The 27,662-nt window shown below is 39.1% G+C and overlaps 1 protein-coding gene across 3 annotated transcripts in view; it reads right to left on the bottom strand.

Annotated features, from left to right (window-relative positions):
• SIPA1L2 (signal induced proliferation associated 1 like 2) overlaps positions 1-22,203 on the bottom strand; it is a 129,746-nt gene extending 107,543 nt beyond the window's left edge. For all 3 annotated transcript variants that reach the window (XM_032682931.1, XM_032682933.1, XM_032682934.1), the window contains exon 1: positions 21,891-22,203. The gene's annotated coding sequence lies outside the window, so the exon portion shown is untranslated. The remainder of the gene's footprint in view (positions 1-21,890) is intronic.
• Positions 22,204-27,662: the final 5,459 nt, after the last annotated feature.

The raw sequence follows: 27,662 nt of genomic DNA, 5'->3' as shown, positions 1-27,662 counted from the left end.
TTTACACACACACACTTGCACATACTCCGGCCTTATTTGCCAAATTAGGCTGAAATACCCAGACATTAGGATTTTTTTGTGTGGAATTGGATCCATCATGCAGGGGAAAAAAAAAAAAATCACTTCTTTAACAGGTAACACTGCTATTAAAGCTTTTTGTACTTAAGTACCACTTTTGAAACAAAAATGGAGTTCAGTACCCATTAAGCAAATAAGATTATTTACTTTCTTCTTTGCCATACTTACAATTGCCTTTTCATTATATTCAAGTATTAGGAATCAACTTGAACTTAATATATAACAAAAGAAACTACAAAAAACTGCTACAATAAATTTTCAAGTGTGACTTAAGTACAAGAACTACAAATAAAAGAGATACAGCTAATGACAAGTATCTTCGTATTCAGATTTTTCCCTACCTGCTCAGTTTTAGTGGCAAAGCTATTGTCAGTCCTATCATCTCATACACGTGAGGTTTCAAGAAAGCAATATTGTTCCATAATGCTTAAGCAGAATTTGGAGTTAAATACCTAATCCACATTTCTTACTGATAATAAAGGTTCTTGCTGGTACTACAGAAGGTAAATGAAAATTAAGTAGCTATTCACAGTAATTAATTTTATAATACAGGCAAGAATAAGATAACCTGATTCACACCAGAATTATAGTTAATACATTTCACATTTGAAGCAAAACTTTGAAAATATATACACACTACATGCAGATTGAAATACAGTTGTCTTTGCTAGACAAGTGTCATAATTGTATTTTTCATGGAAGTAATGGTTTCTAAAGACAGACAGCTGGAAGACAGATGTACAAAAGTAACTTGAACATGTATCTAAAAGTACAAGTATCAAAGGTGCTGGTTCATAAATAAAAGCCACATTAAAACAAAAGCTAAGAGATTATGCAAAGTGTAGTCTGTCTCTGATTTACTTCTTACAAAGATCATAGGTTACACACAGGATTTGGGACCAAACCACAGCACTCCATGTCCTAGCTCCTGCTTTGATTTCAGCAACTAATGGGGGCATCTAGCACTTTTCAGCATTAAGACTGAAATGGTTACATGTATTTTGCCATGTATTTCCCCTCCAAATACTAAATTCAATTTAACTCCATATAACTTTCCATATTGCCAACACAATAGGCTGATCTCTGTAAAGGCACTTTTCCTTCCTTTCATACAGAAAATATCCTGTAAACAGCCTATTTCCCCACTCTCTAAGTGACTCCTTTTGTTTACAGGAAGGAAAGGGAACAGAAATCTTGCCATAAAACAGTGAGAGCTAAAAAGTTCTGTTTCACTTCCTACTGTGCAGGTGTTTCATACAAGAAATTCATTGTAAGTCTTCATTTCAGAGAGAAAACATGCTGCTTCTTTTTGAAATACAGACTGAGAAATAGAAAACAATAAGACTAAGGAAGTAGCAGCATGCTTTACTGTGAAACAAAACAGAGATATACAATAACCATTGCTTTAAAACTTGTGAAATCCCTGATTTTGGACAGCATGTATTTTGCACACTGACTTGTAAACTGGGTTTTCCTTCTAAATCCATAAGTTCTTTCTTAATTTTATGCTGCCCAGCTAAACATGTATAGATCAATGTTCCAGATATCATTGCAAAAAACAAAACAAACAAACAAACAAACAAAATACACACAAAAAACCAAACACCTAAACCCAGCAAAAGAACACAAATAAAAACACAAGAAAAAAACTTCAAACTTCTCCCTTATTTGACAAGGTGGTTGTTTTTAATACCAATGCTGGCTGCAATGTTACAATCTCTATTTAAAACCCAAAGTGGAATTCCCCAGTTACAGATTTTTCTTGGACTCCATATTCTGAACCAAAGCCACACAAACAATGAAAAATAACTCATGTTGGTTCAGGATGCCTGACACCTCAGTTTGTACACTTGTTTGTGAGCTTCATTAAATACTAACATCCATCATAGTAAGGATTACATTCATCTGTCTAAGATCTGTAATCCTCTATAGCCTAGTGGCGTGTGGAAAATTCAAAGTCTAAAAGTCAAACAGATGAGGGCACTAATCATGTTGTAGGCTACACATACCACTCAGTTTAAAAGGAATTTGAGAACTTTATCACTATTACATACTATCACAGTATATTTATCACAAATGCTGTCACAATATAAAATGATGTACAATATAAAAATACTGTCACAAAGCTAAATTTGCCCCTATAGAAGGGATAGCGTATTTGATCCAGGCTGGCTGAACCTCACCAGATACAGGTCAGTTTACAGATATTTCATCATAGTAAACATTGTTCCTAGTTTTACATACCAGTCCCTGCGAATGCAGCCAAGAAGGGACGTCTCCCCAGTGGATGCACTTCCAAATTCTCAGTATCTAGTTGACTAGCAGAGGGAACAGCATTCAATTATCAGGGAGCACAACACCCAAACACCCATCTCATGTCTTAAAGCAACAGTAAGCCAGCTGGAACAACTGAATGGGCTCAAGACAGATTGAGGATCATCAGGTAAGTCACCACTGTTTCAATCAAAACCTTTTCAATGAAATATGCAATTACTCGAGTTTGTTAAAAGCAGCTTTCCCTATTTTGTGATCAGCTACCTGGGAAAACAAATTACATTACTGCAGTGTGAATACTTAAAGATTTGCTAATTGAGTGCAATTAATTACACAGCAGTTACTAATGTTAAAAGCAATATTCATTTATCTCTTGTCTGCTTAAGTCTCAGATTGACTGCAACTTTGGATGATGCTTTCTCTGAAAAAAATAACACAGAGCACATGCTAAGACACACAAAGTGAACAGTGAAATATGCACTATTGCCACACTCTCTAATATAAGCAGCAATGTAAATAGGCCTATCCTTAGGCCATCAGAATTTTCTTATACACGTGCAAAGGTAACTATAGCTTTATCCTGAATATGAAATAAACTAACCGTGCTCTGGAAGAGTTCTATTGCATTTTGAATAAGTAACGAATATTCTTCATTATGAAAATAGAAAAGGTAAGACAGAGATAGCTCTACCATACTTGCTTTTCATTTGGGAAAGAGTGTGAATTTTAAATCAAAATGATTTTGTCAGAAATTTTGTCTGCATTGCCCATTATTTCAATAGATGTCTTTTTACCTACAATAAATCTACAATTAATATGGAATGTAAGTATCTTTAATAAAAGGTAATAAAGAGCTAAATCTTTATAATTTATATTTTCAACATGACACTTTGCACACTGCCATTCACATACATAATGTGAACACATCATCTTCATTTCTACCTTTATTTTTCTTCCGTGAAACAATACTCAGCTCCAGGCATTGTTTTCTCCCTTTGCAACACCTCATTTTGACAACACAGCAAGAGTATGTAATAAGCAAGATCACAAAGAGAGCACAAAATAATACCAATTCTGGCACTGCAAAATATCGTGCTTGGACCACAAATTATAGAAAATACAGTAAATAATATAGAGTAAATAGTATAGCTACTTTCCAATCTTTGGTTTTATTGCTTTTCTCTTTTCTGCCAGGAATAGCTCTTAGTCCTCATACCTCCCCCCCCCTTTTTTTTTTAACTTTGTACAATGCCGGACTTCATCACAGAAGAGATAAAGATCTTAAATGTGAGTGGTTTGGTATAACCACAGCAAAGTTGAGTACCACACCCCACAATGAAAGAGATAGGGCCTTAAATTCCCTGCATTTTCAGAGTACAGCAGTAAGACATTTGCAGTGCTTTTGATATCACCTGAACACAAAAAGAGAATCTCATGATTTCTTAATGATAAAGGTGAGTTATCAGCCTGGAACAAAAGCTACTAAACAAGGCAGAAATCATTGCAGAAAAGCAGATAAGAAAAAAAAAAAATCAGCTAGACAATGAGGTAGTACCTGACCATTTCAATTAAAGATAAGTCAGTTGCCACATTCCACTTAAGGCAACTGCTTAAAAGGAAGAAAGATACAAAAATTACTCACAGGTCATAAAATGTGTGCGAAAAAAAAATAACTAAATTACAGTGTTGTGAATGCTATTCACAGAAATAAGATGAATATTTTTTTATATTGCTCCCATGGGTCTGTTTAATATTTTATTTACCATTAACATTTGTCTGGGGTGAAAAAATACTTTTTGTAATTTTTTGAGAGGAAAGCAAGATATTAAGTACTACAGAAAACCCCAGAACATTTCTTTATCAGCTCTGTCTTCCTCTAGAGTGAAAAGTAAGATGGTTTTCAAACTACATCAGTGAAGGGATGTGCTTTTTGACAGTGTTGTTTGCTTTTTCAAACAAACACACGAGCTGCATTTCATTTTAGAATGAGGTAATAAAAGAAAGGGGCTAGAAGATGAACAAAAACATAATCAGTTTAGGTTGAGAGACACTTATGGAAGTCATGCAGTCCAATCTCCTGCTCAGAGTAGGACTGTCATCAGCTGGAAATGGTTAGGCATGACTATTTCATGCCTGACTCAGCAATGTCTTGCTGAGTCTTCAAGACCTCCAAAGATGGAAAATTCTCCAGGCAGTCTGTTCCAGGCCTCCCTCCACCACTATTGAGTAGTGCTCTTCCTCACGTCTAACCCAAACACACACCATATCATAGTTTGTGGCCAATTTGGTGACTGAGAAAAAAAATCACCTCTATCATTTTTGAAACTACCCTTCAAGAAGCTATGGGATACTCTTAGGTCACTCAGTAGCTGCCTCTCTGTCAGAGTAAACAAGCTTTGCAGCATCTTCCAACACGTCTTTTGCTCCAAGCAAGGGCCTTCCACCCATCTTATTGATGCTCCCCAGTTTATTCAACATCCCTCTTGAAATATATGAAACAAAATTAGATATTTAACATAAATCAAGATTTTTAACATTTCATCCAGCTCTCCTACTGAAATATCTAGTAATTTAAATAAATTAATGTGCAGAATTTAGAAATTAATTCTTCGTTACACTTATAATCTCTTAGTGCTGTCCATACACCCTATTGAAAATTCTGTAGTCCTCTTTCTCTTACTTTGAAACAACACTGAAAAGATTGACAATGCTCAGAATTGCATTTGAATGTCTCCTATTTCCCTTCAAATATCAGAGACAAAAATAGTATAATTGGTCATCAAATTCATTACAAGAATATGAGTTGGATAATTTACCATTGCTTTTATAGTCAACAACCAATTACATGGTGCAACAGTAGAGTGAAATAAACCAGATTAAACACACACAAAACAAAGAGGAATACAAGGCAAATACACAACAGAAAATAAAGAATTAATGGTGATCCTTTCGAGAAGTACAGAGACCTGAGCCATCATCTGAGCTGATAAGTACACTACAACATACTGTAACAAGAACACTATCCCTTTTTTAAGTCAAGAGGGACTAACTTGGGACCAGCCCGAAGCTTTCAGCATCCCAAATAACATTAATCCACATCCATAGGTCAACAGGATTTGGTAACAGATTTTTGGGTATATGTTCATTCTAGTTTCACTGAAGTCAAGGAAAGTTTGTCATAGACAAAAATCACTATGATTTCACCCATTAAGTGACCTGGGGAAAAGAACACCTTTTTTGAAGGTTGTAATACCAGACGTTTCAGGATATGGTAGCTGTCTTATATTAAAAAAACCTTGAAGTCATTTAAGTGTAAATTTTAAATAACAACATTGATATAAATAAACGTTTTTGGGAAGCTGAAATGAGATCATAGATCTTTATATACTTTACAAAATTATAAACTAATTCTTCTTCGATTACTTTGACTAAGGAAATGTTTTTACAACATTTTGAATTCCCATTGCAACTAGAGCCCAGTATACTTACACTACAGTCTAGGGTATATTCTGTTTGCCTGACCTCCCCCAAAAAAATTTGCTCACCACACTTCCACTCATTCAGTGTTTCTGAACTGTTACTAAATAAATAATTAATCTTACCTGTTAGGGGGCTGGGGAAGTTGTTTGTTTCAGTTGTGGGGTTTTTGTTTGTTTTTGTTCCTCTCCATCCCCCATCTCCCTGATATAGCTGCAGAGAAGGCTCCTTCACAATGCATTTTTAATACAGGCAATTACAATTACCACCTCTACTGCTGTTTCCCAGCCCTTTGTTCTTTACTGAATGGCAAATCAGAAGACTAGTCAGTGAATTAACTTAAAAGTAAAGCTTGGTTTCTGGTCAGGATCGCCTTGTTTTGATTCCTTTTACATTTATATTTGACAGATACTTTTTCTCTTCTATTTCAAAAAAAACTAACACCAGTTTAAATTCTTAAGGTCATTATTCTTGCAGATGGAGCTTCAATAACTTACCTCAAATATGGCATAGTTTGTGTGGTTCTGAATGAAAAACACACAGTTTGTATTTCCACCATGCCTAAATATGCCAGCCTGCCAATCAAACTGGAAACATCCCAAAGGCTCTATTGCATGAGAAGAGAAATGAGGAAAGGCACAGAAAGGCCTGCCTCCTGTAAAACAAAAAATTACTCAAAACCAGGTATGTTTGCTGTACCAGAAATATGCGAAGCAGTATTTTTCATGGACTTTTATAGACTTCAGTGTCTGAGGAAAAGAAAAAATACAACATATCTAAATTAGTGAAAAATTAGCAGGGATAACAGTTTCACTTTGCCATCTGCCATACAGAGTAATTTTCTCTTCTTCTTCAGTAGCACAGACCCTGGGTTTGTGTATTTGAAAAGGTCAAATGCTGCTGAACTTAAAAAAACGTCCTTAAGTGTGGAGTAGTTACAGATAGTATTTGTGAAACTGGAGTAATAGCCACCTGAGATCAGGAAAAAAACCAAAACAACAACAGTTGGCCATGAGACAAGTCCATTCCCCTTATTTCTGCACACAGTTACACAGTTTAGGTATCATCACACATCACAGAAATAAAAAGTGCTAAAAAGGCATTTACAATCTTAACTTAAAACTCCACCAGTTACGACTTAACAGATTTCAACATGATTCAGATATAACTTAATCCACTTCTAAATAAAGCAAGATTTTGAACATATTTATTTAAGAGAGTCAAAATAAATGTAAATATACAACTAGGAGACTACATCAAGATAATATAGTTCCATATATTCATTTAAGTTTTCTATAAAAAAAAATTAAATTACCACACTTTTTTAACGAGAGCAACTCATTCTCTCAATGTATGTTTTCTAATGCACAAGTTTTAATATTTTTCCCCCAAACATTAGTTATAATGGCTCTCATTTGAGGTTCACGCTCCTAGTCCATGCAAAGGAGAGAATGCAAATTAAAGTAATGAGTGATTGGGACTTAAAAAGAGACCAAATTTCTTGCTGTCTTTTATACCTAAACATCTTATTTAAGAAAGACAGCAAGGTTCTGCATCTTCGTGCATTCTGCTAGTTAGTGCAGGTTGAGCACAGCTTTGGCACCATTGCATGCCACATCTTCTGCCTCAAAAGTAAGTCTCTCTTATACATTCAGTGCCTCATTCACAACCTTCCATGTTGCTGTGAACACAGACTTCTGCTCTTGTGAAAAAATTCTTAGTAACTTAGAGGAATTTAACCTAACTCAAAACAAACTTTCAAGGTTGTTGAAGTTCTAGAAACACATCCTTTATCTCAGCTGTTGAATCAAAACTAAACCAAGACAAACCCTTCTCTAATAAAGCTTCAATTGCTACTAAGAAGAAGGTTGGAGTAAAATGCTGATTTATAACACATTTTGAAATTGCATGTGCCTTCACACAGTTTTATCTCAATAATGCACTTATGTAACAATTCATACCCATTAAGGATACACAATGTATTTCATTCTAAAAACTGCAATAGAACAAAAGAGTAATGAAAATTAGCAGTCAAACGCCATAGCATTTCCAGCAGGAACAGACATTTAGCAATCAAAAAAAAAAAAGCTCTAAATCATAAACATCACAGACTAAGGATAAACTGTCTCTTTCTGCTGATTTATAAAGCCAAGATCAACAAAAAAAACCAAAACCAACCAAACAAAAAACCGACACCCTCCCCCCGAAACAAACAGTTACTCAGTTATGTTTTATTTCTCTTTCTACATTTCAGATATGTGCACAAGCATGCAAACATACATACTCCATTGATTCACTCACTCCTCTCCCATCTGTCAAAGATTTCCCCACTCCCCAACCCAAGATCATTACTGCTGGTTTATTTCTTTTCAGAAGGACAAAAATCCTTGAGACAACTGTACAATTGCAGTATACATGCTTTGCAGCTATCACAAATATTTTAAGTATCACCCAGCATTTCTTTCCCCTTCCCACGAAGGGAGAGTATTTCTTGTTTCAGTCATCTGTAGTATTTTAAAGCATCTCATACTTTTAAGAACAAAACAGGTACACAACTGCTTTTCGCAAAAAAACAGAAGTATTTTCAAGTTAAACTACTTTTAAGAAGTACAGACAAAACCAAACAAACAAACAAAGGGAACATAAAAGATCATCTTGTATACTTTGGACTATGAAGAGAGCAGAATATTTGTGTTCAAGAATTTTCTCTGACCCCACCACAGGAAAATATAGGGAAAGACAAAGAAGGAAAACTTGAGATTTGCTTAATATACAGCCCAAATTCTCAAGTATTCTACTCAAAATATCAATGATCACAAAATATAGATCTGCACTCCCATCTGTATTTGTCAAAGAGCAGTCAGGAAAAAGCTGAATGAGATTCTTTTGATACAAGGAAAATAAAAACCAAAACCATTATATAAATTCATATAATCTAGTGCTTAATATCTAACAATGAAGCTTGAAGTGATTTATTTTCTTTCAGATGAACAATTCTTTAGCAGAAAAATTGAGATCATTTTGTACAAATGGAGGGTATTCATAATAAATATTTTCATATTCCTCTTGTGTTTTCGTTCACTTGGTCTTCTAACTCCCCCTCTAATTAGGAGCATCTTGAAGGCAACATATATCCACCTATCCTACAGCCCATCAGTTTGTGGAGAGAAACTGCTGTTAATATATTAACTTCCCAGAAAACACAATCTTACACCTTCTTACCTCTTAAACATGTTTTCAACTCTTTTAATATGATAATGGCATCTTTATTAACTTAGAAACTACTCAACGTGGAGAAGCTAAGTTTTACCAATTGTTCATCTTTGATTATAAAAATAATATTAAAACATACCAGTGGCTATGGTAGTCACAAAGGAGAGGGGGAAAAGGTATCTCTGTCAAGGATAGCAGAGTTATCATTAAACTAATGAATAACCTCCAGAGTGTACATATTTACTGTACGTTTCAGGTAAGATGTTAAAATAAGAAAAAAGTAAAGAACCATGATTCTACCTGAAACAAAACCCTTCTGTCAAATTATTCAAAATATTGACCACATACAGAGCTCAAGAGGCTTTCATTGTTGCCTTACCCAAATGTCACACTGTTTATTTATTTTAATACTTCATCAGTATGATAAAAGGTGCTAATCTTACAGGTATTAAACAGGAACAACAACAACAACAAAGAGAAGGTCAAGATTCGTATCCTGAAAAGTGTACCGACCCACACCTACCCCCCCATCATCTTTGTGAACCATATACAGACTTTTGGTCTTTGGAACCTCTTGCAATGTTTTTATTTCCTCTAACTGATGAGATAAAGTCCTTTAAAGCCTAACTGGTTTGAAAGGACAGAATGTTCTCCATAAATTTAGAAAAAACATAGTCCATCTACTCCTCTACTCCATTCTGTACATGTCCTTTAAAACACATAGCTGGAAAAGGAATTCCACTAATTTGCCAGTGGTCAAGGGGCAACCTGTGCTGTTGTCTTACTCAGGTGCTGAGAGCATGTCCTCTTGGCAGCAATAAACCTCAAAACATCGTGGGCAGGAAGCAAATCTGACCACACACTTCCCATCCAGAAGGTGCACAAGAGCTGACAGCTGTCTTTCACCAGGAGCTATGCTCTGCCTCCAGCCTCTAGAGAGACAAACCACACACTGGGCCCCCCTGGCCACAGTAAACCACCCAGGGTTTAAGTGGGTTATGCAGTTGTGCCACAGGCCTACGCTTTTTAAACATAGAAAAGTCATTTTTTGTTCCAGAAGTGGGAAATGGCAAGTCAGTAGAGGGGTGTGGGACACAGAATAGAGCACGAGTGAAGGGCATGAAAACTTTTACTGTAGAATGAAAGACTGTATGTGGGAGGAGAAAAGCATTAGAGTAGAAGTTATGTCATTACAGTTTAAGGAAAAAATGCACTTGAAACAGATTTCTCTTTTTAATTTATTGCCAAAGAGGTTGAAAGCCATAAACATTTTATGAGAAGCTCAGATTCTAGGTTTCATAACATAACTGCAAGGTTTTACTGTGGTCAGTTCAGCTATGAGAATCTTTATACTGTTCCTATAAATCAGCTGGGCTACTGGCAATTAGTTGCAATTTTGTTGAAATCTACTTTAAATGAACTAAAAAACCCAATAAAGAAATAGAAAAATACAAAGCAAATATAGCAAGCTCTGTGTTTATTTTGGTGCACGTAACCAAAACACTGGTATGTGATCAAATCTGTGAGTCAAACTATTATAAACACTGAAAAAAGTAACCACTACAAGATAGTGATCTGTGATCTTTCTATTGAAACTTTAAATAACAGCCATAGTGCCTTCAGGAGGAGAAAAGAGAAGATAAATGGGGGGACAGCCTGAGGAATACATATTTTTTTCCACCTCCAGACCAACATTAAAAAAAAAAAACCCACCCTCAAAAAGTAGGTGCTGCTGATGTAATGCTTTTAAACCTCTGGAACAACAGTTCTCGATCACTTTCCTTAATAATGTGGGTTTGCTGACTTGTTTTGTTTATTTTGTTAAAGTACCCTTCCCACTGAGTTAACATATCTCAGATTACTAAACTCAATTTGAGTGAGCTTGACAAAAACTGACACAATATTTTTATAATTCTGCCCAAGTCATAACAAGTTAGAGAAAATATTTACTTTCTGAATACTGAGAAATAAGAGTTTACTCCATAAACTTTGTTTCATTTTGCTATTTGCCTTCTTCTCACATATTCACCTTAAATTTTTGTAAAGCACATCACCTTCAGCACTGTTGTTTTTAACTTCCATGTCTCAATTACTCAGTCACATTGTATAGCATTCAGAATTAGAAATGCAGTTTATGTTACGGTCAATATCTTATTTGGGTTAGTTTCATTACAAAGAAATATAATTTACATTATCTGAAACTACTTCATCATGCTAACAAAATATTTTTAAGTGGGAAGATCAGGAGAATAATTTCAAAAGCTGAGTCCTCCTCTGAAAATAAAATGCCAATGAACAGACTTTTTAAACTCACTAATGAATTATTTAGTTCTCAAGGTTTATAAGACACATTTACTTACAAAAAGCAGGAAATCTACACTGTCTCATTTGAGAACTGGCCAGCTACAGAACTTGGTTCGACATTAGGTTCCAAGAAGGTCTGCTTTCTCCTGCATTTGCCATTAGCAACTGTGCTAATGTTGGACTGCATGAAAGAACACAATTTAGAGTAAGGAAGCTCACATATCACAGCTATGAAAATTCTATGCAGATTGTATTTTAAATTACTGTCACTGCTTGGTACATAAACTATATTCAATCTTTTTAGGAACTCAGCAAGAGCTACTGCTTCAGCTGGGTTCCCACAAGCATCAAGGACAAGCTGGTTCAACAGCTGCAGCTCTACACAGAAGAAAGATTCCCTAGATCAGCTCATCAATGGTATTCAAGAAAAATCCTTAAGGTACAACCTAAAATTAAGGAAGTACCTGATACGGTACCATACTGAAAAGAGAACAAGTAAAGGGACAATTGACTCTCCTGAAAAAAAAACACCTAAAGCAGTTTATTAGACGAAGTCTAAGGTCAATCTTGGAATCAGTTTCATCTCATATTTTCAATAAGGACCTTGACACAAAGTGAAGGTTACTAATGAAATCTGAATACAACACCACGTTGAGAAGCACTGACATTGCAAAAGAAGGTAAAAATATAACTGAGAAAGAACAAAGTAAGTTTTGATGAACAATTTACTTCCCCTTTTATGTTTGGAGTCACTCTTTCAAGACATACAGAATACAATTTTGATTTGTGTAGAATGTTGCTTAAATTCTTATTAGCCATAATAAAACACAGAAATGAAACAAGTATAGAGAAGGGACTTCTGTTCCTCAGCCACTGTGTTTGTACCATACTCTACAAGAAGCATCTAAGTGTTTGTCTTGTTTAAAGACTGACTAAAACTTTAACTGGATCAACCTCAGAAAACTAAGCTATGACAAAGCAAGCTGTCCATAAGTATCAGGAAGAAAGACAAATTATTTAGGTTAAACAAGGATATTGGTAGAATCAAACAAATGGCTGCAACCTCAGCACGTGCTTCACATACAGATTAGTAGAAAATTTTAGTCCTCAGTGAACTGAGTCCCTGAACAGTCTCCCACTACAAGGGGTGGGGTGGGGTGGTGCAGAACAAAACTAAACAAAAAACCCACAACAAAACACCAAAACAGCAACCCATCAGTAATCAAAATTGAGTGCAACTGATTTATGAGAAAGATCAATGATGTAGTTATTTTCTATAGCAACTGGATCATAAAAGAAACAAGTAGTTCAGTTCAGGGCAAAGGAGGTTTCAGGCTTGGGCTGTTTATCTGTACCTATCAACAGTCTTAATTCAAGAATTTTGGAGATCCATTAGTTTAACAAAATTAGTGGTTTAACTCCTTTTTTTGAAAAGATGGTTTGAAAGGACATCTGACTGAGCTTCTCCACATCCTTTCACCTTCAGTGAAAATATCTTCAGAAGGCAAGTCATAACCCTCTCTGCGAACTGACAAGTACTATCTATCAGGGTTATTTCTACTTTAAGGAATTTTACCCTAAAGGAAATTCTTTCCATTCCCTTTCCTGTTTGTTATGATTGTCTCAGCATGCATTTGCAACCTCTTTCATACTGAAGCCAAATGTTATACAAACCCCTGAAATTTTAAACACTTAATATGTCTGATTCATGCTTTGGTAAACACAGAAATACTTAAAAGTGTAACAACTATGAAGTTGGATGAGCAAGAATAGGAATCATCTCAAGCTTCTGAGGTTCTGCAGGCTCTTGTTTATAGCTAACGAAACTAAGAGGTTAAGACTGAACATAAAGAAGTGCAAACAGCACCTGTTTTCAGAACCGAACCATTTCAATTTGAATTTTTAAATACTCAGACAAATCACAGCCACATGGGTAACTCTAGCTTAGGTTATCAGCAGTTCCACAGGACTAAAATTAGTAGTCAAAGCAAAAGAACTAAATACAAATGTAAGTTTGACTTGCTGAGAGCCAGTTTCAAACTCGCATCCTGCTCTTTAACAGTAAAACAATCTTTTGGAAGAGATCCAACAGAACCACTCAACAGAAATTCACACACTGAAATTCCAGTATTGCTAATCATGTTTTAAAATTCAGTGACAAGGTGAACAAAGTATATCTGAAGCCAAACCTGAGAGGACACTATTGTCTTTAAGCACTTATTCTTTTGTTAAGTACTATAGTTATAAAATATTTAAGTGCTGATAATTTATTTGGGAATTCTTGTCAACTGGTTTAAACAAAGAATATATAATAGGAGCTCAAAATAATTATTTCTTAGTCTTGTAAAAAGATCTTCCCAATATTATCATAGGGAAATACTCTGTACAAATTTTGTACTATAATAAAGTGGAATAATAGTACACTGGAATATCAACTAAAATTCTCAATTATCAGAGCAACTGATACCATAAAAAGCTTGTCATATTTCATAGATTAATTCACACTGGAAGCCACCATAGCACTTTATTCAGACCACCTTGCTTAGGGCTTTGTCCAGTCTAGTCTTAAAAAAAATGGAAAGAATGTAGATTTGACAACCTGTGTTACCTGTTCCAATTCCTCAGTGTCCTTAGGGTGATTTTTATTTGCAAGTGCCAAATCAGAACCTCACCTATTTTAGATTGTGACTGCTGTGTCTCTTCCTCTTGTCACATACCTCTGTAAAGGGCCTGGCTGTCTTCTTGATAATCTCTTAGGTATCACCTTGTGAGGCAGCTATTAAGTATCTCCTGAGCTTTCTGATGCCCAGGCTATGCAAAGCCTTTTCTCTCAGCCTCCCCTTCTGTGCCACAAGCCCCTCATTTTGCTGGCTTTTCACTGAACTGGCTTCAGTTTACTTAATATTTCTTATGTATTGGGGGAACCAAAACTGGAATGGGGTATATCCTGTATGGTCTAAGGAATACTGAATATTGGCAATCCACTGGCTATGCTTCTGTTCATGAAGTCTAGTATGCTGCTGGCATTTTTTGCTGTCAGTGAAGACTGACATGCTGACTCCTGTCTGTCAGAATGTGTAGGTCCCTTTTAGCAGAGCTGTTTCCCAGGCAATCACTCCCCACCCGGTGCTGTGGCAAGGCATAAGAACATGCATTTATCCTTGTTGAATGTCACAAAGTTCATCATGGTCCATGCCACCAGCCTCTCTAAATTGCAGAGCACTGTCCTCAAACATGTCAACTACTCTCACAATGTGATGTCACACGCAAATTTGATGAGGAAACACTTCATCTCCTCCTCCAGGTCACTGATCACACTACTAAATAGAATAGGTCCCAGTACAGTACTTCACTTGTAACTGGTCTCCAGGTGGAATACAAACCATTAACTGCTACGTTTTGAGCCTGACAATCAAGCCAGTCCTCCCATCCAAACCATAACACTGCAACTTTATAAGAAAGATGCTATCAAAACCAAGCTCAAAGCCTGGATAAACTCAAGATAAATGATGGGCAAACTGCCATAAACAATATTAAATCTCATCTGATGGCATTTAAGGTCTTAGTATATACACTTAGTGTATATATAAAGGTGTCAGGACTATGAATAAGTATATAAAAGATACTTAGGAACTTCAAACAAGGCCATTTTAATTTCTGCTTAGGGGAAAAAAAAAAAAACAACAAAACTAAACACAAAAACAAAACCCAAATCAAAATAACTGCATTAGATTTCTTCCTACTAAGGAATAAAACATAGGACTAAAGAAAAATGTGTTTATGTATGAAATAGAAGGGTTTTAAGTTTCAGAATCTGTAAATGTAGTCCATGAAAATAAAAACTAATTTCATCACCCAACCAAGGGAACCTAAAGTCATTACCCACCTTACACCATTTCAAGAATCATGAAATGGGAAAGACTTCACACTATAAGAAACAAAGCAATACAAACACCTACTTAAATGAAACTTGAACTTATTTATTGATTTAACTGATTAGTATTATACCTACAGCTGCAACCCATGCCTATGTATCTCTGCCAAATTACTCTGTGAATAGACTGTTGTTTCAGTTGTCTGAAAAGGGAATTTGAAATAGAAGGTTACTGTTTTGATGAAAGGATTTTAACTACCTGGACAGCACTTGATTGGCTACTACAGCTCAACCCAGACTGAATAATTTGAAGATCAAACTAAGGAATATCTCCATATCAGCAATATAAAAGAATCTATGGAAATGCCAAAACAAGTCCCATGTTGGCGTATTTAATGAAATTAAAAAAAAAAAAAATCCTCAGTTATTTGAAGGTTTTCTTCATATAATTCTCCCTGCTGCACATTGAACATCTTCCCACCCCTGAACATCCCAACAATCTAAAAGTTATTGCAGTTGAAAATACTGCACCTCTTGCATATAATGACCACACTCAGAGAAGCACCTTTGTAGTCATTTAGTTTGTTGTATGTAACAACTTGCATTATTTTTCTCATTTACCATGTAACAAGTAAAGTAGCTCTTCAAAATGACAACACCTCTAGTACTTATGAGGCTTATCATTGAACACCAACTTCATACAATATTTTTGTCAAAGACATCACAAACTAAACCTAACAGAAATCCCCAGTGGTTTCACTTGTTAGCTCCAGTGTCAGACTGTAGCACACTGACATAACATAGCTTTAAACTAATTCCTGCCTTGTATCAGCTTATATCATAGGTTCCATATTGTCAAACTTCAAACATTTTTCTCTGAGTCTCAGATGGAAGAGAACAGAGGAGTAATGACAATCCTGTGGAGAAAATAGGCCATGGGTTTGTAAATACAATGGGTTGTTTTGCATTAGACCAATGAACAAAATTATCCTCACATTCATCATCAATTAGAATTTTTACATGACAAACCCAGAGCATCCTGCTGAACCCAAATCACAGCTGGCAATCCTGCAGCCCAATGTGGCAAGGCAGCCACCGTCTTTGAAACAGCTCCCTTCATTGCTACAGAGAAAAACCACGAGGAGCAATAATAATAAGCTGTTGTCCTGACAACCTTACAAAGTAAAACCAAGGCTTACTTTACTACAGCAGAACAGCAAGGACAACCTGATCACTGTAAACTGCTCCTAATTCTTCAACAGCAGACAGCCACTGCAATAAGGAAGATCAGCACAGCAAAATACATATGCTTGCTTACACGTTGTAGATTATGTGCACATTAGGCGCGAGAATGTATGAATATACACAGCCACAGTGTTCTGATCTTTTTTTCCCCCCACTTTGTGTCACACAAATATTACAATGAGATTTCATTCTAAAACATGTCAGGTATTCATTTTTAGTGCTGAGAGGCCAGAAAAACACTTAGGAGTGCTCTTTTCCTTGAATGTACCTAAAAATAGGAAATAATTAGCTTTGAACAGAAACCAGAAACGAAAACAGTCAGAGAAGCATGATTAAATGATTTGTAACACTGAGGTGGAAAGAAAAACAAAAAAAAAAAGAAAAAAACCAACAGACTGAAATTTCCCATCTTTCACAAATACCTTCTTCATAAAATAGAGGAGACAGAACTCCTTTTTGCAGTGACAGTTTTGCTAAGTATGCATTAATTACAGTATTTCTTTTTAATCCCCTACTTGAAAGAGAAAAAAATAGCAAAGCGTATTTTAACAGTATGTACATTACTAACACCTATAGAAAGTTTTACTCTGTCTCCACTCATCTTAATTGCTGTTTTAGTCTCACATCATTTCACAATTTATCAATTTGACTGAAGTGACTGTAAAAATCCAAAATTAAATACAAGGTGGCCCAGAATCTCCTTTCCCTCTCATATATATAGAGTAAAACAAGCGTCAGCAAAAAAACCGTGAAAACAAAACAAACAAACAAAAAAATCAAACCAGTAGAAAAATTTTATGAAAATATTAAAACACATTTTGCTGCATTTGAATTAACCTGCACAGAACCTCTACTGTTCTCAGAGTACCTTTCCATATAAAAACATTTTAAGTACCATAATGTGTTGCTTCTGTAATATACAAAGCAGTTCTATAATTTCATCACAGATTGTATCAAGTTTAAAATAAAAGTTAGTGAACCTAAAGGGAAATGGAAGGGCAAATTGTTGAGTTTTACGAGAGCTTTATAAGTCTCATCTTTTAGCTTTTGAATCATAGGTATTTCACAATATGAATTTTCAGTCTGAAATTATATGAAAATGATTTGATGGGATTTATGTTAGAGGACACATATTACACATAAATAAAGGCAGGCATTATCACAATCCACAGCCACTATGTCAGCGAGAATTTGAGCAGTGAAGGGAGAGGGGAAAGAAAGAAGAAAGAGCAAATAATACAGACAAATATCTGCAGAGCTGAATATGGGACTTTGCAGGACTGAGGACAACAAACGAAGGCATTATATAAGAAAAGATTCAAACTCAATGGCAAAACTCCAAGTCCTGTGCTCAGAATTTTATTTAAGCTGCTGAGGGGGAGGGGCAGTCATGACAACTTCAGCTACTGCTATCTTCCAGCCTCCTAGCTACTACAAGCCAATTTACTACCTCTCCTCTATCTAGCCTCCTTCTAGACTCCCTCACTTTCAAAACAGCGATGGTATCTTTCTACATTACATGTCGTAACTTTAAAAAAAAAAATTAAGTACAGGTCATTTTTGTAAGGAAAACAGAATCCCCAGTTAACAGCAACTAAAATAAATGTCTACTTCATTTCAAACATTTACTATTCTTAAAATGTTTTACAAGCACCAGATCCAATAAAGCTGTTTGCTTGCAGATCCAAAAAGACAGGATGGCAGCTGCTTACATTTATTACATGTTCAGAAGACTACCTCCATAAGGATTCAAGACTTTTTTTAAACAAAACCTTTAATTATGTATAGACTGCTCATTATTTAAGAAATTCTAGAAAACCAGAAGAATCCACTTATAAATCTTGAGTAGCTAACTGCTGATGTAATTACAGTTTCATGATCCAAACAAGAGCTTACACATCTTTTAGTAAGAACTATGGTGCAAAATATTCACAATGACATTTCTGCCTATTGCTGTCCTGTCTAACTAAAAACTAGAAGAGTATCACCAATTATAATAATCCTTTTCAATCTTCCGTTCATTCAATTATGCATGAAAGTGGCTTTAAATCTGGGGTCAGTGCTTTACTACAAAGGAAGACAGGTTCTCTCTCATTTACTTCTGTCATGATAAATCAGATGTTTAACATGAAGTCTGCCCTTTCACAACAAAGTAAAAAATACAGCTAGTCATGTGAAGTCCTGGCAAATCTTAAAAATCTAACCAGTCATATGGCATCATCACTGAATGTCATGAGGAATTACTGTTATTCTTAATGCAATTTATGTGAACAACTAGTGTTTAACAAGTAAGTAAACAAACAACTGTGAAACATACTTTTCAATTACTAAATACAAATTCCCTCATAAATTCTTCTTACTGGATTCTTGGATATGGTAGACAGTCTTCACAGTATTTCCTCAAAATTCAGGTAGAAAAACCAGGGTAGAAAAAGACTGTCAAGGTACCTCTACCTTAAACTTCCTGAACTGTTCAGATTTATGAGGATGAAAAATCTCTTGAAAATAAAGAGATAAACTGAAGTTGGTCTTGCCTTAGCAAGTGGTAAGGGTTTCAAGAATTTGATATAAATTGTGTCTCCTAATATAAGAAAATTTTCTACTTTGAGTACAATATTGCAACATATATAAAACAACAGCCATCTCCACTTCACTGATCTACAACCCAGCTTATCCAAACATTTTAAAATTGCAAAGCATTTTAAATTGTAAAGCAAAAATTGCATGGAAAGAGAAAACCCTGATTTCATTTCAAGCTGTCAAAACAGCTACTGTTGGTAATTTTGGATGACTAACGTGAGAAACTAGATAACCCAGTGCCCCACCCTCTTTCCACAATCTGTAACTTATATTATCATAATAACATAGCATTTCTCACTCAATATTACCAAACCAGATCTCTAAGCAGTAAAAGGTATGAACCTACTCAAAATATTTTCACTTCCAACCGTTTAAATATGATCTTAGCTCCAGCCAAGGCAAGGAGAAAATATTTACTTTCTCCTGCAGTTCGAACTGGTGATCTGCAGATAAAAAGCTTAGGTACAATGCCTATGAAGCTGAAAGTGAAAAAATGAACTGCCTTCGTTCAGTTGTAAAGGTCAAAAACAGCAAAAGGGATGGTTTTGCCTGTTTGACCACTGCTTTGCCTAGTTCCTCATTTGACTCTCTTCATTTGCAAGAGTATTTCACAATGCACTTGAGTAATGGCATGTCAGTGTATGTCTACAAAAAGAAGACCACATTATCTTTCTTTCAGGAAAATGAAATATAAACCTTTAAAAATACTATATGCACAGTAAGCAGATACCAGCTAGAAGGAACTGAGGTTTTATTTAGTTGTAGGCTTTGCATTATATCCTTGGCATATACAAACTAAATGATCTTTAACTGATCCAACAGGACTGGTGAAACAGTCTGGCATCCTTACAAGTAAGTATTCCTTCTTGTTACATCGAAGTGCTGTATGACCTGGTAAGGTAACCCACTGGGCATGCAAAACCAAGACAATACATTCAGAGACCTCTCTAAATCTAGCTTTATATGAATGCTACATAAATTATAAATCAACTGTTGTGGACCCTAAGTGATGTTTAAATATCTATAATGCATTAGAGCTCTTGATGATTTAAACATGTTTGCATTAATAATAAAAGATATTTCAAAGATCAAATTTAAGACTGAAGTATTTCAGAGCTGCCACCGAAAAAGTGAATGGAGGGCAAATAACACATTCCACTGACAACAGGCACAGTTATGGAAAAAACCCCACAAGAAATAGAGTAATATGGCATCAAGGCCAGGCATTCCTATATCCAGCAGGCTGTGATGCACTACCTTTCTGAATCCAATTCCAAAATGTTTCAGTCTAAGATAGTCAGGTACAGAATCTGGGAAAAAATAGCTGGACAATATCAATGCACGATGGTCCTTTTTAAAATAAGCCCATGAAACTAAGTAACAAATAAGACTGAATTATTGGGTTTTCCCAATTTTCAAACATCCTGCCTTATCCAGCTGCCTTCCTTTAAAGCATCGTAAATACTTTGCAGAGTTACCTTTCAACTAAAACTTTCTTTAGATATCAGTGACACATATGTAAAATAATGTCTAAGCAGCAAGATAAGCTGATCAAAACAATAAATTATGTCAGCTAGTAAGCAAACTTCAAATTCTGCTCGGGTCTAATCAGTGCAGAACTGACCAGAACATAGTTTACTATTTACGTGAAGAAAAAAAAAATAGACAAATACAGAAATAGCAGGCTGCAGAGCCAGATTACATGCTTTCCTTCCCTGTAGGATAGCTGATATAAGAAAGCCATCTAGTGTTAACTTTTAGAAGTGAAAATTGCGCACAAAAGAGCTCACGGAAATTTACATGTGCAATTCTCTTCAACTTTGCATATCTTTTGCATCATAAAAAATAGAACTCGTTTCCTCTAGAAAAGCCAGGCTGAAAGCAAGTATTCAAACTACTGATGTATTGAAATAATGCAGCACCAAGTACGAAGGTAGTTTACTGACCTACTTTGTGAACCTTAACAGCCATATCTGAAACTTGTCGACTCCGGAGTTGCCTTTGTCAAGCCTGCATAACGCTACTTCCCCATTCACAGGGGCTCTCACCAGCCCAGCAAGGCGCTGCAGCGGAACACCGAAGGGGTGCGGAGCCAGGAACATAAAATCTAAAGCAAAGTTGAGCCCAGCTAGCTACCATTTAATGAACTCGAACGCTAAGTTTGGAGAACGGACCACTGAACAGCTATCAGAATATTACAATATAACAAAGAGTGCAAAAGGATGCAGGTTGCGCCTTGTATCCAGTAACTAAATAAACACCATTAAAATCATTTGAGGAAACTGCACGGGCTGAAGATCCTTTCCCTCTGCCACCCCGAGCGCTCGGCGGTCCCCACTCCACCGTCTCAGCTCTGAACAGCAGCTCTACCCCACGGATGTCCGATCCAAGCAAACTTACTCCGTAATTGCCATTATTGTCGAAGCGAGACTGGGAGAGGGGAGCGGCGTGCCCCGGCTGCCGCAGCCGGTGGCAGAGCCGCCCCGCAGGTGACCGGCGACCCGGGGGACACCCCCGCCGCCCCCGCGGCCATTACTCGGGAGGCAGATCCGAGCGCTATTTATAAAGGCGACGTGCGGGAGCGACCCATCCCGAGCGCAGCCACTCCGCCCCGGCGCGGCGGGCACAGAGCGGCGGCCGGGGCTCCTCGCCGCTTCCCCGCTCCCTGCACCAGCACTCCGTCCTTCCGCGGAGCCCAGAGCAGCCGAGCCTCCCTCCCAACGGCACCTGAGGGGAGAGGACGTGGGTCCTTCACGCCCTTCCCCAAGCTGCCCCCGAGCCCTTCCCGGCACAGAGAGCACTCGCACGCCCCCGGGGCACGGACGCGGTGCCGGGCGCTCCTTACCTGGTGCCGCCGCTGCCGCGGCCGCCGCTGCCCGCGCTCCGGCTGCTCCAGTCGCGGGACCCCCATGCCCCCCCCCGCGCACACGGGCTGCGCTCCGCTCTCCGCCAGCGGCGAGCAATCCTCTCCTCTCCTCTCCTCTCCTCTTCCCTTCCGCGGGACACGCCACCCGCGGGGAGCCGGAGCCCTGCACGGAACCGGGGGGCGTCCGCTGGGGTATTGCGGGCTGGCGCGGGTGCCGCTCGTCCCCGTCCTCCTCTCTTCCCCGCGCTGCCCCGCGCTCTGCCCGGCGCTGGCTCTGGAGTGCGGCTCCGCGGCCGGACGGGGAGGCGGGAGCGGCGGGCGGGGCGGGCGCAGCCCCGACACTCGCACCCGAGCGCGCCGGACCCCGCGCGCCCGCAAGCCCCGCCCCTGCCGCCGGCCCCGCCCCCATTGGCTGGGCCGGCGCGGCCCCGGGGGAGCGCCAGCTCCGCATTGGCCGCTCGCGCTGTCGCGCTCCCAGCAAGGCCCAGGCCCCGCCCCCCGCCAAGACACCGCCCCCCCCGCCCCCGCCCTTGGCCCGGCCCGGCGCGGGAGGGGATCACGGGGTGCTCCGGGACAGGCGGCCGGTTTGGGATGGGGAGCGAGCGACAGGTGGGGTGAAGGACGGAGCGAGGCAGAGAGTGAGGGGGCCCCGGGAGGGGCCCTCTCCGCAACGAGCTGCTGAGCGCCCGGTCCTTTAGCGGGATCGGGCCCCCCCAGCCCCTCGTGCCCAGGTGAGCCCCGGCGGAGCGGAGCCGAGGCGGAGCGCCCTGGCACCTGCCCCTCCCCCTGCCCTGCACGGGCGCTCCTCTTCGCTTTCATGACCCTGGACAACGCCTCTCAGCGCCGGGCCCCCGGCCCCTGCCTCTCTGCCGCCCCCGGGCTCCTGAGCCCCCCGGCTCCTTCCCACGGGAAGCTCGGGAGTGGCGAGCAGCGGGGTGACCAGGACTCATCCTGCCAGGCTCTGCATTGTCTCAGTGAATGCCTATCTGAGGCCCTCCGGGCTTACGGCGGGGATGCTGTGTCCGCATCCCGGCAGTGCCTGTGCTTTAACCACAGCTTTAAAGTGGAAATACCTAATAGCGATGAAACACATGGCAGTGGAGTCCTTGGGATTGCGTGCTCTGTCTCCTCTGTACCACTCTTAAGTTGCACATGATCAGGAGAGTGGTGCTTTCCCTCTGTGTTGTGCAGCCCTGAGCAGGTTTAGTTTGCCTGCCAAATAAGCCATGGCTAGGTATCCACGTTTCCTCCACCTTCTCCATGTGTTCTGGTAAGCAAACCAAAGGCTGGTTTTAGAATTTGAATTTCCCTATTTTTACTCTGCGAGCTAGTTTTGTAAAGAACCATATCTGTAATCATAGGGCTCATTTCTACATAGAGGTTGCAAAATAGAAGATGTTATCAGAACTGATGTGGCTGCTCCCATCTGCTACCCCAAATTACGAGGCCTGCAATATCCTTGGAATAAAGTCTACTCCTACAGAACCCTACAGAAACAATTCAGGATTCTTTTATGTTTTTCCAATCGTCTCTCGCTTGCTTTCCCCTCCGCCCATACCTACCTGTCATGGGTATGTAACTTTCTGGTTGTACCAGTTTGCTCAGCTCTGGTGAGCAGGCTGAATGTCGACATTTACAAGTATTCTGCTGTCTAGTAAACTTCTCCTCACTGCCTACCTTTTGACGGAAATAGAGCAGAAGGCTTTAATGGAAAGGAACTGCCACAAATATGCCAAAGATCCAGAACACCCAGGGCAGGCCAAAATTTGAGTTATTGCACTTAACTGGTCCTTTAATGCACATTTTATATCAAGAAATACGATCCACAATCATAAATTTAAGCATTGGTTCATACACACTTATTAGAACAAACTTAAAGATGTCAACATTTACTCTAAAAGCATTAGCAAACATTACATTCACTAGTTAGGTTTTTGGATGCCTGATTGAGGGTTATTGTTTTGGTTAAAATTGTATTTTAGAATGTTATCTTTTCTACCCAAAATCACTAGTCCAGTTAGGGAGCAGACTGTCTCTCTACCAAAGCATGACCACAGGAATAATATTACTATGGTCCTGACAAAGAGCCTCAGAAAAAAACACCACAAATGAAAGGAGCGGTGTATTTTTCACTGCTCTGACAGTACGACAGAAAATGTTGATGGAAACAGAAGGAATCAGGAGAGGTGTAAGCGCGCACAGAATATGGTAGCCAGTGCTTGCCTCTGATTTCTATGCTGGCAGAGTCCTCAGTATTGGAGGGCTCTGGCTGCATGTTCTAATAAGTCGCTCTCACTCCTAGGGTGGGCTGCCTTTCGGGAGTTCAGACTCTGCAGCAGCCGCTGAATTTCCCCTCCTTGCTGTCATTCCTCTTGCATGCTGCATCTCTTGCGCCGAAGGAAAGCTGGATGACCGGAGCCGTTGCCCTCCAGATCCCGTCAGGACGGAGCGAGGCTCAGCGAGAGCCGCCGCCAGGTGTCCTCTGGCAGCAGCGCGGGGCCGCCGCCCCGGGGCCGCGCTCTCACCCCGCTTTGCTAAACTTGCCCATGTAGCGCCCGACCCACCTCTGATGCGGCTGATTTTCTGCTGCCCGCACCGTCAGTGAAGCTAAATGGTTCTTTTATAAGCTTAGCTACGTTTCATGTGCAAACTTAGGAAGGTGGTTGCGCACTATACTAATAGCTAACACAGCTGTAATATTTTGTATGCTAAGAACAATATTTGCATATACTTACTCTGTTTTCTTTATAAAGCACTTTGGATGCAAATCAGCTTCCTCCAAGAATATTTCGGTGTTTCACCTACTATCCTAAAGAACACTATGCTTAAAAAAACCTGACAACTTATCTGTAAGTCATGGCATTGCCTTATCCTCTGAAAAAATGCTACTCAGTCTCTACCGACTGCAGTGGTGAGATTAACTCCTTCCTGCACATAGGGTGAATTCAGCCCTCTGCATACTATTCTGTCTGAATGGGCTTAATTTGGATGTGAGAAATTTTTAGGCATTCTGCTGTATGGTACCTCCAAGGCTGATGTGCACCATTAAAGAACAGACTAACTATGGTATTGGCTGTGAATAAAAGAAATTATTTCTCAGCTGACAGAATGTACTCTGTGATGGAACTGTGACACCTTACTTAACAGATCTAAACATTTACAGCCAACATACTAAATATTGTTTAGGTTTCATTCCCAAAAATAATTATTACCTGCATCTTGACAAAATCCAACACACCAACATGTATTAGGGTTTTGCTGTTAGGACAATCTGGAATTTCACTGTGATCACAGGGGTTTTTTTGGGTTTTTTTTACTTTCTTATTTTTTCTTTCTCTCTTACTTTTTTTCCTTCTTACTCTCTCACTCCTCCAGTATCGTTCTTTTTGGCTTCCAGGCTACCATCTGTGTATCCTCAAGGAGTCAACAAGAGAATAACAAGGGCCAGAAACCAGAACACAGGTGAAAAGAGGTAAATAGGAGCTTCTTGCATTCATAAAGGGATATTCAAGCCTCAAGCACACAAGAGCTAATGAAGCAAGAGGAATCCCTTGCCCAAACTAAAAACCAATAAACATATAATTGAAAAGGATGGGAAGAAAGGAGGAAACTGACTTTCCCTTCAGCTTCTAACTCTTCCAGTATGCATGTATTTTATTTGAATTATCTATTGAAGGACACTCACTTGCCACAGATTTAGGATAAGTCACAGCAGGACAGTTCAGCCTTTGACAATATGGACACATATTGTGGTATGCATATTACAACAGTTCAGCTACAGTCCAAATAATATACAAGCAAAATTATACGTAAGACATTCCACAGGCCACAGGTTGGGCAGCTCTGATTAAGACAGGTGCCAGCTTTTTCCCTTAGTATCTTTTCTTCACTTCTCCTGTCCATACTTACTTTCAAAGTATCTAGCTCAGCCACATTTGAAGCTAGTCTTCAGACAATGTTAATACACAAGGAATTATTCCAACATCACCTACAAACTGTTTCCAAAAACATAAAGACAACTCTAACAAAAAAAGTGGACTTTTCCATTCATTGTTAGGGAAGTAGGTCTGAGTGGGATCCTTGGAAGCGGTGCAGGAGGTGGAGAATACATTCAGAAGCCACATGATGAGGCTCGTTTTGCTGACACAAGGCACTCACAAACAGGCAAGCTGAAGAAAGTTTAGGTTTGTTTCCTCAGTCTTGGGCACAAGCCTAGAATCCAGATGAAGTAAGTGAGGGCTGAGCACAAGATCTCACCAATGCATGAAGATGTCATCTCACTCACAAATCTTTTTGCTGACATTGCTCAGTGTGTCCTGATGCAGTTAATGAGGTGAGGTGCTCTATAAGGGAATTCTGGCTAGATCTTTGCAGCAACTTCAGCTCCCTCTGGTCACACCAGAGGAAAGCTGTGAGTAGCAGCAGCAAGGCAGTCACTGTCTTCACACACAGTGAATCACCATGCTACCCACAGGCTGGTGCAAAGGTCAGTGCTGCAGGTAAATCCCCAGACTCCGTGCTTCTGTAGATTCAGCAGCCCTGGAGCCACACATGCATAGCCTGGGGACACAAGAGCTCCTATACCAGTAACCACTATAGTTTGGCAGTTTCTTGTACCTCGAAGTAGGTTGAGGGTGGATTTTGTTCTTCTAACACCAAGCTGCCTTTTCATTTGAACCTTGCGTGGGTGAAACTATGTACCCACACTCTGTAAAGTGCCTATTTCACATGTTCAAGCACAAGCACAGTTTACTGCAATACTAATATTTCATCCCAGTGGCTTTCCTAAGATAGGAGCAATTCAGTGAAACAAAACATCCTTTGTATCCTCTGAAACTGGTTTTGAAAGCCCAGATGGCGGAAAATACTATTGGTTTTAATTAGCAATATCCTTCACATGAATCCCTTATTAACCAAAGGAGCATACTATAATTCATCTCACTTCCTCTAGTTTACTTACTACTGCCTCTCTTCTCTGTGGTTTACCAGCAGGAAACCACTGGAGGGGACATATCCAGATAAGATTAAACAACATAATATTATCATCTTTACTATAACCAGGCTGACAGCTTTTATGCTAGATGCTGAAATGAGATTCACAGACATTTTGGCCTTCATTCACTGTGGCAAGAAGCCATTCTTTTGAGTCCAAAATATTTCACTAATATTCCTGAAGTATTTCACTTGTGACAGGCCATTTTATTTTATTTTATTTTTTTCACTGAAATGCACTTCAGACAATAAGTTAGGTTCACTCTAGCTGAATGTAAAAGAAAACAGAAGCAGGGTGTCCTGGGAGTGGATGTATCTCCAAGGGTAAGACTATGGTAGAGCAAGGCAGCTGTAGGTTCTGCTCTTCTGAGGAGCTATCAGAAAGTCACCAAGTGGCTTCTTTCTAGTGGCAGTCAGACAAGAGTGTGGCTCCATACCTTTCTACCACAGTTTCCACCTGAGGGTCTTTCAGGGGACACAAAACCTCAAGAGTATAGATGAGAAAGAAGAGAGGCAGACCAAAGCAGGAAAAAAGGTGTTTTCTTCTTGCACAGCTGATCTCACTGTACCATGGATATTCCCAGTCTGAATTCTTTATGCCTTGTCATGCTGGGTAACACATAAGCCACCTGCAGTGGTGTGGGTAGACTTGCATAAAGGCTATGAAATTTGCAGCCAGTGCATACATCACTTTTCACTGGGACTGGGGCAATATTAACCAATACCTAACACAGATGCTCAGTTTCTACTTGCAAAATA

The sequence above is a fragment of the Chiroxiphia lanceolata genome, chromosome 3 (genome assembly GCF_009829145.1).
Source record: "Chiroxiphia lanceolata isolate bChiLan1 chromosome 3, bChiLan1.pri, whole genome shotgun sequence".
NCBI lineage: Eukaryota > Metazoa > Chordata > Aves > Passeriformes > Pipridae > Chiroxiphia > Chiroxiphia lanceolata.
The sequence above is the reverse complement of the archived record's forward strand: the minus strand, read 5'-3'. Positions and strand labels throughout refer to the sequence as shown.